This window comes from Nicotiana tabacum, chromosome 6 (assembly GCF_000715075.1).
Source record: "Nicotiana tabacum cultivar K326 chromosome 6, ASM71507v2, whole genome shotgun sequence".
NCBI lineage: Eukaryota > Viridiplantae > Streptophyta > Magnoliopsida > Solanales > Solanaceae > Nicotiana > Nicotiana tabacum.
Genome location: NC_134085.1, coordinates 124,960,927 through 124,976,679, shown reverse-complemented (window position 1 = coordinate 124,976,679; position 15,753 = coordinate 124,960,927).

Genomic DNA, 15,753 nt, shown 5'->3' with positions numbered 1-15,753 from the left:
TCAATTTAGAAGAGGTGAATAATGCCACTAGAAAGCGCTTCCCATCTAAGAAGCCCATGAGTACTTCTGTAGAACAGTTGGAGAGGATGGAAGAAAGGTTTTTTGCAATTAACCAGATTTCCTTCAGCAAAAATGACTTGCCCCCAGAAGAGACCGCGCATAACAAAGCCCTGCACCCGACAGTCAAATGTGAAGGGTACTACGTGAAAAGGGTTATGTTGGACGGAGGCTCTGGGGTAGACATCTATCCACTCTCAACTTTACAGCGCATGGAAATTGAGACCGAAAGAATTCGACCCAACAATGTCTGTGTACGGGCTTTTGATGGAATAAAAAGAGACACAATTGGAGAGATCGATTTGATTCTGACCAATGGCCCAGTAGATTTTGAAGTAACCTTCCAAGTTCTGGATATGGACACATCCTACAATTTTCTTTTGGGGAGGCCATGGATTTATGCAGCGGGGGATATACCTTCTACCCTTCATCAGATGGTAAAATTTGAGCATGAAGATCAAGAGATTGTGGTCCACGGGGAAGACGAGCAATCAATTTATCGGGACCCATCAGTCCCATGTCTTGAAGCAAGAGAGGGGAGTGAACACATAGTTTGTCAGGCCTTTAAGATTGTGGTCGCAGACCAGTACGAAGAGGGAAACCTTGCCCCCAACCCTTTCTTTCTAATTCATCAATCATGGTGGCCAAAGAAATGATCAGACATGGCTTCAAACCAGGGAAGGGGCTCGGGAAATCCTTGCAAGGGATAACTGAACCTGTCACCCTGACCGCCAGTGAAAAGTTCTTTGGGATAGGCTTCCGACCCACTCCAGTTGATGTAAAATGGGCAAATGGTAGAAAGAATGATGGTTGGGTCTTGCCTAAGCCGGTGCCGCATATGTACAGAACATTTGTCAAGCCAAAATACCATGAGGAAGAAGAATATGAGGCCTTCACGGCCAAAGAGATTGAAGAGATCTGTTGGGCAATGAGGAAGATACTATATGAAACCCACATGGTCCAGCCAGAGGAGGGCTCAATCACCGCTGAGGTGTTGTATATGGGACCTGACGCCAAGCTACAAAATTGGAAGGCTACGCCATTCCCAATCAGGCGGGAGTCCCGGTAGACCTGTCCTGCTACCTTTTCTGCATCACGAGTTATTTTAGGGTGTAACTCAGATGTTTTCTTTAGTTTCTTGTCTTTTAATTTTCCAATGTAAACCCTTTTATCTTCAAATTCCAAGAAGTGAAATCAATATTTCATCATTCATCTTTCTTTATTCTTTATAATTTTTGTTATTTTCCCCTTTTGTTTCTTCTTTCAGTTCTAACAATGCGGCTTTAAATAACATGACATGCTTGCAGACTTCATGCCCAGATCCGAACACACTGTTTAACTATGAAATAATGAACCAAGAACCGGAGTACGATGAAGAAGAGGCTTTTAGGGAAATAAATCGAGAATTGGAAAAATTTGAGAATAAACCTAAGCCAAACTTAAATGATACTGAATCAGTTAACTTGGGTAGTTCTAAAGAAATCAGGAAAACCAAGATAAGCATCCACGCAGACGAAAAAACTCGAGACTCCTTAATCCAACTCTTGTTTGAGTTCAAAGATGTGTTTGCTTGGTCATATGACGGAATGCCAGGACTGAGTGTTGATTTGGTGGTTCAAAAGTTGCCTACTTACCCAGACTATCCCCCAGTCCAGCAAAAGTAAAGAAAGTTCAAAACTGATATCAGTGACAAGATCAAAGAAGAGGTCACGACGCAGTTGAAAGCGGGGGTGATCCGAGTGGTCCGGTACACCACATGGTTAGCTAATGTAGTCCCAGTGCCAAAGAAAGATGGGAAGACCCGGGCATGTGTGGATTACAGAGATTTAAACAAGGCAAGTCCCAAAGATAACTTCCCTTTGCCGAACATCCACATCCTTGTTGATAACTGCGCCAAGTATAAGATACAGTCCTTCGTGGATTGTTACACAGGAAATCACCAGGTGTTGATGGATGAAGAAGATGCAGAAAAGATAGCTTTTATCATACCTTGGGGTACATACTATTATAGAGTCATGCCATTTGGTCTTCAGAACGCCGGGGCAACCTATATGAGGGCCATAACAGCCATTTTTCACGATATGATGCACCAAGAGATAGAGGTGTATGTGGACGATATAATCATCAAATCCAAAACCCAGGACGACCACGCTCGGGACTTGAGAGTTTTTTGAGCGGCTGCGCAAATATGATTTGAAGCTGAACCCGACCAAATGTGCATTTGGGGTGCCATCCGGCAAACTCTTGGGATTCATCGTCAAACGATGTGGCATCGAGTTAGACCCAACAAAGATAAAGTCTATTCGAGAGTTGCCTCCTCCAAAAACCACGAAGGATGTTATGAGTTTATTGGGTAGATTGAACTATATCAGCCGGTTCATTGCCCAGTTGACGTCCACATGTGAACCCATATTCAAATTTCTGAAGCAAGATGCGACAGTCAAGTGGACAGATGAATGTCAAGAAACTTTTGACAAAATTAAGGAATATCTGTCAAATCTTCCAGTCTTGGTCCCACCTGAGCCAGGGAGGCCTTTGTTCTTGTACCTGACAGTCTTGGAAAATTCTTTCGGCTGTGTCCTCGGGCAACACGATGTGACCGGAAAGAGAGAGCACGCTATTTACTATCTGAGCAAGAAATTCACCAGTTATGAAGCCAAGTACACTCTGTTGGAAAGGACCTGCTGCGCTTTGACTTGGGTCGCTCAGAAGTTGAGGCATTATTTGCAATCCTACACCACTTACCTCATAACTAGGTGGATCCTTTAAAATACATATTCCATAAGCCAATGCCCACTGGAAGGCTAGCAAAGTGGCAGATCCTACTTACGGAATTCGACATAGTATATGTCACTCGCACGGCAATGAAAGCCCAGGCGTTAGCAGATCACTTGGCTAAAAATCGAATAATTCCCGGATGAAGAGGTAAACTCAGTTGGGGCAATATCCGAAGACATCGACGCTTGGAAAATGTTCTTCGATGGAGCGGTAAACACAAAAGGTGTTGGAATTGGGGCAATCTTGATCTAGCCTACCGGTCAGCATTAACCGGCCACCGCTAGGCTTCATTTTTTCTGCACAAACAACACTACCAAGTATGAAGCTTGCATTATGAGTATGAACATAGCAATCAACCAAGATGTCGAAGAACTGTTAATCATGGGAGACTCAGATTTCATTATCCGACAAGCTCAAGGAGAATGGGAAACCCGAGACGTCAAGCTTATTCCTTATAGGCAACATGTGGAAGAACTTGGTAAGTGATTCAAGTCAATAGAGTTCAGGTACATTCCTCGTTTCCACAATGAACTAGCTGATGCGCTTGCCATTTTAGCCTCAATGCTACCATACCCGGGCAATGCCCACATTTACCCCTTGGAAATCCAGATCTGGGAAAGGCATGGTTATTGTAATACGGTTGAAATAGCACCAAATACACAACCATGGTATCATGACATCAAAAGGTTTTTGAAAACGCAAGAATACCATGAGCAAGCCAGTGGAGACCAGAAGAGAACCATTAGGCGGCACACAAGTGGTTTCTTTTTGAGTGGCGATGTCTTGTACAAGAGAACTCCGGACCTTAACTTGTTAAGATGTGTTGACGCAGAAGAGGTGGGAAGGATCATGCATGAGGTACACGCGGGAATATGCAGACCCCATATGAACGGGTATGTTTTAGCAAAGAAAATCATTCGAGCGGGCTATTACTGGATAACCATGGACAAGGATTGTTTTAGCTTTGTCCGAAAGGGTCATCAGTGTTAGGTGCACGGTGATTTGATTCATGCACCTCCCATAGAACTGCATCCCATGTCAGCACCTTGGCCATTTGTTGCTTGGGGTATGGACGTCATTGGGCCAATCAAGCCGAAAGCCGCAAATGGGCACAAATTCATACTAGTTGCCATTGACTACTTCACGAAATGGGTTGAAGCCATCACTCTCAAATCCGTCACCAAGAAAGCTGTGGTAGATTTTGTGCACTCCAATCTTATCTTCCATTTTGGCATTCCTGCAACTATTATCACAGACAATGCTGCAAACTTGAATAGTTATTTGATAGGAGAGATATGTGAACAATTCAAGATAACGCATCGGAACTCTACTCCTTATCGGCCCAAAGCCAATAGGGCCGTCGAAGCAGCAAACAAAAACATCAAAAAGATTTTGAGAAAGAGGATTCAAAGTTCTAGGCAGTGGCACGAAAAGTTACCATTTGCATTGTTAGGATATCGCACTACTATGCGCACGTCAATTGGTGCCGCCCCATATCTTTTGGTTTATGGCACTGAAGCCGTAATACCCGTAGAGGTCGAAATCCCCTCTCTCCGGATCATTGTTGAAGCTGAAATTGAAGACAGTGAGTGGGTTAAAACCCGGCTGGAACAGTTAACCTTGATCGATGAAAAGTGAATCGCCGCGGTCTGCCACGGGCAGTTGTACCAACAAAGAATGGCCCGTGCCTACAACAAGAAAGTGCGGCCTAGAAATTTCGAAGTGGGGCAACTCGTTTTAAGGCGTATCCTTCCCCATCACCAGGAAGCGAAAGGGAAATTTACTCCTAATTGGAATGGCCCATACATCGTTAGAAAGATATTGCCAAAAGGGGCATTGTATCTGCGCGATATCGAAGGGAATAATCCCGAAGCGGCTGTAAATGCGGATACAGTCAAAAGGTATTATGTTTAGCTTTTCTGCAGCGACAATCTTGTTCGATTGGGATGACAAAGGCTTTTATTCTCGCTATCCAAACACTATCCACCCTTTGCAAACCCATTTGAGCCGGTTACTCTTCTTTGATTACCCTCTTGGGAACCGTAAAGAGTTAAAAAAATAAGCGAAAACAACAAAACAAAATGTTTCCCTAAACTATGTTCGACTTGATTCCGAAAAGATACGTAGGTAGCCTCTCTCTGGGGTTCAGTCACACCAAAATAAAAACCCAAATTCCCCAAAAAGTGAAACTGGGGTAGATGACATAATGGTTCGGCAATAAGCCCACCAGAAAGGTTCCGAAGATGTAATTCCATCAAGATTCTTTTTACCCAAACCTTGTCCAAGTCCTTCTGATCAATTGGCAAAGGCGTTGGGATTAGAAAACACCGTTGTTTGGATCTGATACAATCAAACTGAGAGAAATAAAATGAGAGAGTCTTATCGGTGAAAACCTACGGGCACCAAAAGGCGACGGTGAGCAGAGAAATTGGAAACGAGAGAGCCAGCTTAGTGAAAAATTGTAAAAGCATTATCGGGCGACAATGAGAAGAGAAATGAGAGAGGTCAATTGGCGAAAACCCGCAAAGGGCGCCGTCGGTCGAAAAGAAGACACCTCCCACCAATGAAAGAGTCCTGGAAAGATTCCCTGGTTTTGAAACATGGGTCACAATGAGCTTATGGGAACTTGGAAAAGTTTGTGCGGGTCAGGCATCCAGTCCAAGAAGCATGTCATGTCTATTTGAAGTCTGCATGCACCCCAAATAAGTCCTTCCTTCCCTCCCGAAAGGGACACTTCTCTTTAAATTCATTTTTCTTGCCTTTTGTTTACTTTTTCCTTGAATCCCTTTCGATCTAACTCTGTTTCCGAAACTAATACAAAGAAAAGGTGGCAAGATTGGCTTTACAGGGCTCTGCCTAACAAAAGCTAAAGAAAAGTACCCAGTCTCAGCGGGTGCATCAAGTCGATCCCTACTGGCCATGATGACCGATGCCTTAAAATCAAAGTTATTGAAAAAAAAGGAAAGGAAGTCAAAGGCAAAGGTCCTAAAGGCGGAATAAAGCGAAAGGGTCGAAGCCCCACGCGGGCGAGTCGTCATGAAATCGTGAAAGTTGAGTCCCTCGGTTTGAAAAAGAGATCAATCTTCAGAAAACCAGCAAGCAACAGAGGTTCTTGCCAAAAGTTGGGCCGAGATCGAGTGATCAAAACCATCAAGGCCACAAAACCAAACACCATTTCAAAACTAACAATTGTTTTTTGTTTGAAAAGATTGAAACAGGTGTAGCCCAAGGAAACCGTGCAAAAGCAGGTGCAACCGAAAGAAAAGTTGCGCAAAAGCTAGAAACAGCTTCGCAGTAACAATCAACCCAAAAGGGAAGTTTTCCTCCAAAATTCTTTCCTGCATTTTATTGAAATAAAATGAAATGAAAAAAGGATAATAAAAAAAACAAAAAAAAGAAGAAAATCCAAACAAAATGATAGCTTAGATTCCCAACCTCAATCTGTTACTTTTATGCCAACATTAGGGCTCCAATCCCTGAGTTGAGCCTTTTAGACATAGGGCCTCCATTCCCTAGTCGCCTTTTGCCAACATTAGAGCTCCAATCCCTGAGTTGAGCTTTTTAGACATAGGGCCTCCATTCCCTAGTCGCCTTTTGCCAATATTAGGGCTCCAATCCCTGAGTTGAGCCTTTTAGACATAGGGCCTCCATTCCCTAGTCACCTTTTCTGACAATATTACGGCTCCAATCTCTGAGTTGAGCCTTGTAGACCTAGGGCCTCCATTCCCTAGTCGCCTTTTGCCAACATTAGGGCTCCAATCCCTTAGTTGAGACTTTTAAACATAGGGTCTCCATTCCCTAGTCATCTTTTCTGCCAATATTAGGGCTCTAATCCCTTAGTTGAGCCTCTTAGACATAGGGTTTCCATTCCCTAGTCGCCTTTTGCCAACATTAGTGTTCCAATCCCTGAGTTGAGCCTTTTAGACACAGGGCCTCCATTCCCTAGTCTTTTTTTTTGCCAATATTAGGGCTCCAATCCCTGAGTTGAGCCTTTCATACATAGGGCCTCCATTCCCTAGTCGCCTTTTCTATCAACATTAGGGCTCCAATCCCTGAGTTGAGCCTTTCAGACATAGGGCCTCTATTCCCTAGTCGCCTTTTGCCAACATTAGGGCTCTAATCCCTGAGTTGAGACTTTTAGACATAGGGCCTCCATTCCCTAGTCGCCTTTTCTGCCAACATTCGGGCTCCAATCCCTGAGTTGAGCCTTTTAGACATAGGGTCTCCTTTTACTAGTCGCCTTTTGCCAACATTATGGCTCAAATCCCTGAGTTGAGCCTTTTAGACATAGCGCCTCCATTCCCTAGTCGCCTTTTGCCAATATTAGGGCTCCAATCCCTGAGTTGAGCCTTTTAGACATAGGGCATCTATTTCCATTCCCTAGTCGCCTTTTGCCAACATTAGGGCTCCAATCCCTGAGTTGAGCCTTTTAGACATAGTGCCTCTATTTCCTAGTCGCCTTTTGCCAATATTAAGGCTCCAATCCCTGAGTTGAGCCTTTTAGACATAGGGCCTCTATTCCCTAGTCACCTTTTCTGACAATATTAGGGCTCCAATCCCTGAGTTGAGCCTTGTAGACCTAGGGCCTCCATTCCCTTGTCGCCTTTTGCCAACATTAGGGCTCCAATCCCTGAGTTGAGCCTTTTAGAAATAGGGCCTCCATTCCCTAGTCGCCTTTTCTGCCAACATTAGGGCTCCAATCCCTGAGTTGAGCCTTTTAGACATAGGGCCTCCATTCCCTATTCGCCTTTTCTGCCAACATTAGGGCTCCAATCCCTGAGTTGAGCCTTTTAGACATAGGGCCTCCATTCCATAGTCGCCTTTTGCCAACATTAGGGCTTCAATCCTTGAGTTGAGCCTTTTAGACACAGGGCCTCCATTCCCTAGTCGCCTTTTGCCAACATTAGGGCTTTAATCTTTGAGTTGAGCCTTTTAGACATAGGGCCTCCATTCCCTAGTCGCCTTTTCTGCCAACATTAGGGCTCCAATCCCTGAGTTGAGCCTTTTAGACATAGGGCCTCCATTCCCTAGTCGCCTTTTGCCAACATTAGGGCTTCAATCTCTTAGTTGATCCTTTTAAGACATAGGACCTTCATTCCCTAGTCGCCTTTTCTGCCAACATTAGGGCTCCAATCCCTGAGTTGAGCCTTTTAGACATAGGGCCTCCTTTCCTTAGTCGCTTTTTGCCAACATTATGGCTCCAATCCCTGAATTGAGCCTTTTAGACATAGAGCCTCCATTCCATAGTCGCCTTTTGCCAACATTAGGGCTCCAATCCCTGAGTTGAGCCTTTTAGACATAGGGCCTCCATTCCCTAGTCACCTTTTGCCAACATTAGGGCTGCAATCCGTGAGTTGAGCTTTTTAGACACAGGCCCTCCATTCCCTAGTCGCATTTTCTCCAACAATAGGGCTCCAATACCTGAGTTGACATTTTAGATATAGGGCTCCATCCCCTGATCTTTTCCTTTCTAGAAAGATGAAATCCTTATTTCATTTTATATAAAAAAAAGAGGAATAGTTTAGGTTTTTGTTACAATTACTCACGAAATTTTCCTAGTGAAAACTGGGGCAGAAAAATTTCGGTCGTTTGTTGTTTTGGTGTCTAAATAGGTTTGACCTTGAGGCAAAGGGTTCGAAATGACCAAAATAATGAGTCTCAATCCAAAATAAAGAAAAGAAGAGAAAAGATCCAAAAGAAGTGAATTCAAAGTGCTGAGGAAGACAAAGATGCGGACTGCTCAAAACTTGATTGAAGGCACAAGCTTTGCCTGTTCCACCTTGATCCAGTGCTGAAGAATGAACCAGCACCTACAGCTTGCGAGCATCAAGTTTCGGATCGGGGTCCACAACAAAATCAGCTAAGACTCAAGATCAAGTTTCAAGATATTTATAGATAGGAATCTTGTAACCCGTAGTTAATAGGCCTAGCTAGCTTAGCTTTTGATTGTCCTTTTTGGTGTAATAAGAAGGTCAACAAACAGTAGCAGCAACAGCAGTGAAATCACAGCTTTCTGGTAGTCCCAGCTACCAAAACTTCCAGAACTACACTGACCTGATTTTATAGCCAAGGATATGTTGGCAACCTTTGAAGCAAGGTTCAGTGAGACTCTTTTCAAAAATGCTTCTCATGGAGTGTCAAATGGGCAAAATCCCTCATAATTGCTCAGTTTATCTTTGCCCGAAAACCCTTCGTGTCTCCGAGCAAAGAGGGGCAGCTGTGAGCACGCGATTTTTGCCTCACATGAATTACTCCTACAGAATCCCCAAAATTAGGATTTTTCTTTTTATTATTTGGTTTTTAGGAATTAATTGCTCAATTTTCGTGTTTGTTTACATTTTGTGTGCATATTTAATTTAAATCATAAAAAATAGCAAAAATATCACACATTGCATTTAGGTTTTAATTTTACATTTTTGGATTAATTAGTAAATTAGTTTGTTTTAGGAAAATGGAAAAATCACAAAAAAAAACTTGTTTTTGCATTTTTTAATTTTTTGAGCTTCGAATTTTGGTAGTTTTCTTTAATTTGGTATTTAATTAGTTGTGACAATTATTATTTAGAGCTAATTAATTTAATTTGGTAGGATAATTTGATTTGGGGATTAATTTAGATTTTTAATTTTTTAATTTTGAAAATTAAAAGAATTTGAAAATAAAAAGAAAAGGAAAGGAATTGAAGAATTCGGATTTTTGGGGCCAAGTCTTCAAATTTCCCAAGCCCAAACCGAATTTCCCCCTTAGACCTGTCAAAACCCAATTAGATTTAGGCAAAACCCACATCCCTTACCCGTTTGTTACCCGGTCCAAACCCCTCCCCATCCAAACGACCCTGTTTTGCCCTATACTAATCACGACCGTTGGATCTCACTTATCCAACGGTCCGGAACTGGGAACCCATTAAACATAAATATGTCCAAACGTTACCCCCCCCCCCCCCAAATTCGTCTCTCTCGTCTCACCCCCTCCCTTCAGAGACTCCAACCAAACTCCAAACCCTAGCCAGCCGCCCTGAAATCCCACCGCCTAAGGGTGGCGGCGCCACCTCTGTTCAACCCCAAATTAACACCCTGCAACTCCCATGACCCCCTCACACCAAATCCATTACCCCTTTCCCTCAAATCACCCAAGAACTCTTCGAATTTTAAATCAAAGGTTTGAACCCTAAAATCCCAAACCCAAATCAGTTGATTTTAATGAAGGTTTAAGGCCGAAATTGGTATTATTCATGTGTTTTCGTTTGAGAACACACGATTAAGGCCCATTTCATTCAAAAATCGAAGTTTCCTTTGAAGATTTTCAAGACTTTGTCCACCTGGTTTAGGTATTTTTCAGTTCTTTTCCCTTCTTTCATTTTTCTTCCGTTCCTTATTTTGTTCGTTTAAGTTCTAGTCTCCATCTCCTCTAATTTTGTCTCTTCCGTTTTGTCTCCATTTTTAATTATTTCTGTTTGTGTGTGTTAAAGTCGAGTTTGTTCGTGCATGTCGTTTTAATTTCTGTGTGTTACTTCATTTTTTTGTTTTTAAAGAAAAGAAATCCGATTTTTTCTCTTGGGCAATTCTGCGTAGTGAATATATACGGGATATGAAGTCAGAAACCCAGGAAAGAGATTCAATCTAGTCTGGCAGGCCTAGGTTTTTTAATTAAATAATTGGGTCAATTTGATCCATGTTCTGTCTAGGTTCTTAAGGTAAAAACAGGGGTCTTAAAGGGTAGATTGGGATATTTGTTGAAAGAATCTCTTTTAACTTATTGAGGAAGCTTCCTAAAAGCTGGGGTGGGGATTTATGTGAAAATCTGAATTTTACATTAAGAGTATCTAAGCAAAAATGAAAACTCAAAAGAGGTAAAAGCGCAAAATTTTAACTATTTCTGCTGCCCTAATAGCTTGCCTATAAAGGCATTGCTACTTGAAGCTCAAGAGAGATTTTTTTAGAGATTTTAGAAGAGAAAAAAAATTCAAAAAAAAGCAAAACGGCTGAAAAATAGTTAGTAAAACACTGTTCCATTGAGAAATTTGGTGATCTTTAAAGGTTCTCACTTCTGAAACAATTTCTGAATAACTAGGGGTTAAAATGAGTTGAATTTTGGTTGGTATTCAAGTATTTGGTTCAGGTTTTGGTTGTGTTTCTGATTACTGGGCTTTATTTGAAACTATTGCTAGTTCAAATCTGGTTTAAAGTTGGTTTTCTTTGGTTATTTCTGGGTTGATTTGGCTGCTGAACATTGTTCCTACTACTGTCTATTGCTGAATTTCTCCTCCTTTCTTATTTCATTTTTCCAGGTACACACTTTGACTTTAGGCATGTAAAAAATAGCTTGTGAAGTGTTTGTGATGGAGATATATGAAGATCATGTTCTCTTTTGCTGGGTGTTAAATTTTCCTCTTACTTAGTCTACTTCTCCAATGATTATGCTAATTTCTTTAGCTCAGCATGTTTAAAATGAAGTTGTGTTTTTCTTCTGAGTCTCACATTGGAATTGTAATAGAATTATTATTAGAGTTACTGGTTTCCATGCATTCAGTCCTTTAAATTCTGTTACTGCTGGAAGGGCCAATTGGTTCTGGATCCCTGAGGTGTTTATAAACTCAAATCATGGGAGTATGTTGTTTATTACAAGGTTGTTATAGTTGAAATTGGTTTCGTTGATTTGGATGGCTGGTATATGGCTAAGTATGTAGTAGAATCAAGCATGTTTAGCTATATGTAGTACAAAGTTTGAATAAGTTTTGAATTCAGCAGTCTTTCCTGTGCAAGTAATTTTAGGTATTTGTGTTATTTCATCAGATTTCAAAAAAAATTGTTTTTCAAAAGCTTTCATGAGATATTTTGAAATTTTAGGCACTTATGCTTCGAATAGTTCAAGTCATTTCTAATTATGAGAATGAATGTTGGTATTGTGATGCCTCGAATTCCGATGGGTTTAAAATTGTGTTTTGGTCTTCAGGGATTCGATCTTTGAACAAGACCCATCGTTGTTCTCTTTTCTGCCGGGATTGGGCCTAATTCAGGCCCAAAACCTTGAAAACTTTGTCATGATCTCTGTTTTCCTTTGGTTTATAGTTTAAAAAATAAAAATGTAAACGGCTGGCCTTCCAAGTTGAGTGGTGGATTTGAACCAAGGACCTCTTCAATGTTTGAAACCGTCCTTGTTTTAGTGTGGGTTTGATCTTAGGCCCAGGCGTGACTGTCCCTTTCAAATGGGATCTAGGTCGTTCTTCTCTTGTTGGGATATTGATTTATTTATGCTGGGCCTAGCCCCCCTTTGATTAAAATAATTGACTCTTTCCCCATGTAAGCCTTTAGTTAAGTTTTAAATAGAACCTCTAACTTATTTAGTGTTAATTAACTAAGTCCATTAATTAGAATCGAGGTGAGCCATATTAGATAAAATAAATAGTCTATGGCCCTCCGAATACTAGTTTGAATATCCTTTTAAAATGGAATTGAGATGCGCCGCGCCAAATAAAATCTCCAATGTGTGGCCCTCATTTAATTATGTCTTTTAAAATACTTAGAACTCGAGGCGTGCCATTTAGTAAATTTCCATGGCCTTCGAAAAATTAAAATGCGTAGTTTCTTTAGGCGCGTATTTTAATAATATTACCTTCCTAAATTCGGGTGTGCATTTCATGTGACCCAAATCCAAATCTTAAAACGTTGAATAAAATGTGCTTCAGATTGCGGGTGCATTTCATGTGTCGCTATCCAAAGACATGTTTTAAACGACGTTCAATCTTCTTTAAAATTAATTAAAAGCGGCTAATAAGTTAAAAATGTACCATAGGCTAAAACATGTAATAAATCAGATAATAGACCAATCATAACAGTATAAGCGACCGTGCTAGAACCACAGAATCCGGGCGTGCCTAACACCTTCCCTTGGGTTAACAAAATTCCTTATTCAGAATTTCTGGTTCGCAGACTTCAAAAGGAAAGTCGAATTTTCCTCGATTCGGGATTTTAAAATAAATCTGTGACTTGGGACACCAGAATACAAACCATCCCCAAGTGGCGACTCTGAATAAAATAAATAAACAATCCCATTTAGAATAATGTCACTTAAAGTGGAAAAACTCCCTTATACTACCTTCGACTAGTGTAAAAAAGAGGTGTGACAATATCGAGGTCTTTAGACATAAGTCATCACTTCTTCTCTTTGCTCAAAAAGAAAAACAGCTTCGAATAGACTTCGGAATTCCAACGTGCCTTAGAGGAGTTTAAGCGATATCTGACAAGCCTTCCTTTACTCCACACCCTAAAGGAGGGTAAAATGATGTATTTGTACCTGGCCTTATCCAAGGTAACGGTAAGTGGTGTGCTGGTTCGAGAAGAACAAGGTACGCAATTCCCTGTTTATTATGTAAGTCGGACCCTGGGAGATGCCTAAACCAGGTATCTGCACCTGGAAAAATTGGCTCTTGCATTGAGAAGCGCATCTCGAAAATTAAAACCTTATTTTTAATGCCATCGTATTTGTGTTTTAATGACATATCTTCTTCGAGGCATATTTCATAAGCCCGAATTATCGGGCCGACTGACCAAATGGCCAATCGAGCTCGGGGGTATGATATCGAGTATCAGCCCCGAACGGCTATAAAGTCCCAAACTTTGGCAGATTTTGTGGCCGACTTTACACCCGCCCTCGTGCTCGAGGTAAAGAAAGAAATTTTGCAAAAAATTGGCACATCTTTGGGGGTATGGACGTTGTTCACTAATAGTGCCTCGAACGTGAAAGGGTCCGGGTTCGGCATAGTTTTGTGCCGCCTACAGGTGGCATGATTAGGAAATCTATAAAAAGCGCAAGGCTGACTAACAACGATGCCAAGTATGAGGCTATGATAACAAGTCTGGAATTGGCCAAAGGCCTAAGAGAAGAAGTAATCGAAGCAAAATGTGATTCCCTTCTGGTGGTAAATCAGGTAAATGGGAGCTTCGAGTTTCGGGAAGAGAGGATGCAAAGATACTTAGACAAAATTCAAGTCATATTGCAGCGCTTCAAAGAATGGACTCTGGTCCACACACCTCGGGAGCAGAATAGCGAGGCTGATGCCCTTATAAATCTGCGATCATCAGTCGAGGAAGATGACATACTCCCCGAAGGTATTGTTCAACTATCCAAATCAGTGATCGAGAAAGGCCATGCCGAGATCAACTCCACTAGCCTGAAATGGGGATGGAGAAATAAATACATCGACTATCTGGAAAGTGGAAAGCTACTCGTGGACCTAAAAGAGTTGAGGGACCTACGAACCAAAGCAGCCCAGTTCTCGCTCGACGAAAATAGAACTCTATACAGAAGAACCTTTGATGGGCCCCTAGCAGTATGTTTGGGACCAGAGGACACAAATTACGTGCTTAGAGAAATCCATGAGGGTACCTGCAAAAATCCCTTCCGTGCCGACTCCTTAGTCCGAAAGTTGATCAGAGCAAGCTACTATTGGGACAGTATGGAGAAGGACACCAAAGAATTCGTCCGAAAATGCGACAAATGCCAAATATTTGCACTAATGATTCACCAACCCGGTGAACAACTGCATTCAGTCTTGTCACCATGGCCGTTCATGAAGTGGGGGATGGACATCGTCAGACCCCTGCCAACGACACCAGGTAAAGCTAGATTTATCTTATTTATGACTAACTACTTCTCAAAATTGGTTGAAGCGCAGGCCTTTGAGAAGATACGGGAAAAAGAAGTCATTAACTTCATCTAGGACCATATCATGTGGCGATTCGGGATTCCATCCGAAATAACATGTGATAACGGGAAGCAGTTCATCGAGAGCAAAGTAACAAAGTTCCTCGAGGATCATAAAATCAAAACGATCCTGTCAACACCCTACCACCCATGTGCAAATGGTCATGTCGAGTCCACTAACAAGACTATCACTTAAAACTTGAAATAGAAGTTAGAAAATGCGAAAGGAAAATGGAGAGAAATGTTTCTTGAAGTGCTATGGGCATATCGAACAACTCCATAATCGAGAACATGAGAGACGTATTTCTCTCTGGTATGCGGTTCTGAGGCTTTAATACCCGTTGAGGTCGGAGAGCCAAGCACCAGATTTTGGCATGCCACCGAGAGCTCGAACAACTAGGCTATGACTGCAGCCCTCGAACTATTTGATGAAAAGAGAGAAGCTTCACTGGTCCGAATGGCCACCTAAAAACAAAGGATAGAAATGAACTATAATAGGAGAACAAATCTCCGACATTTCGGGGTCGGGGACTTAGGCCTAAGGAAAGTCACCCTAAACACTCGAAACCCCAATGAAGGGAAGCTAGGCCCAGGCTGGGAGGACCGTATCGTGTCCTTGGAGTTATCAGTAAAGGGTCGTATAAGCTCGGTTCCATGGAAGGCGAACAACTTCCAAGCAATTGGAACATATCAATGCTCAAACGCTATTACTGAAGAGGTGTCCGTTGAAAGGCACCGAAACATCCTACGACACCGACATCGATCCCTTCAACATCGAAAGAGGTAAAAATATAGACAAACAACGAAGTAGCAATCACAAGCCACACTCTCGGCTACACCCGAGTGAATGAGCGAAGGACCGTACCACATCCCTGGAGAAAGCAGTTAAGGAATATCGAGGCTCGAAGTGCCATAACTGCTAAGGTATAACTGTCTCCCTTTTCATTTATGCCTTGCACTAACCTATATGCAGATGTTCGGTTAGAAAAATCGAAGAACCTTCCAGATTGGAGACTTTAAGTTCTAAAGCATGTGTTGCACTCTTTTCCTTCGATCGCATTTTATCCCAAGAAGGGCTTTACTGGCAAGGTTTTTAACGAGGCAACATCTATATGTTACCTAAGGAAAACTTAACAAGTATTCAAGGCTTCTCTGTGGTCAACCTCGAATACTGGGGGGTATCGCCCCCGGAAGATCATCTTCACGGAAAAATCAAGA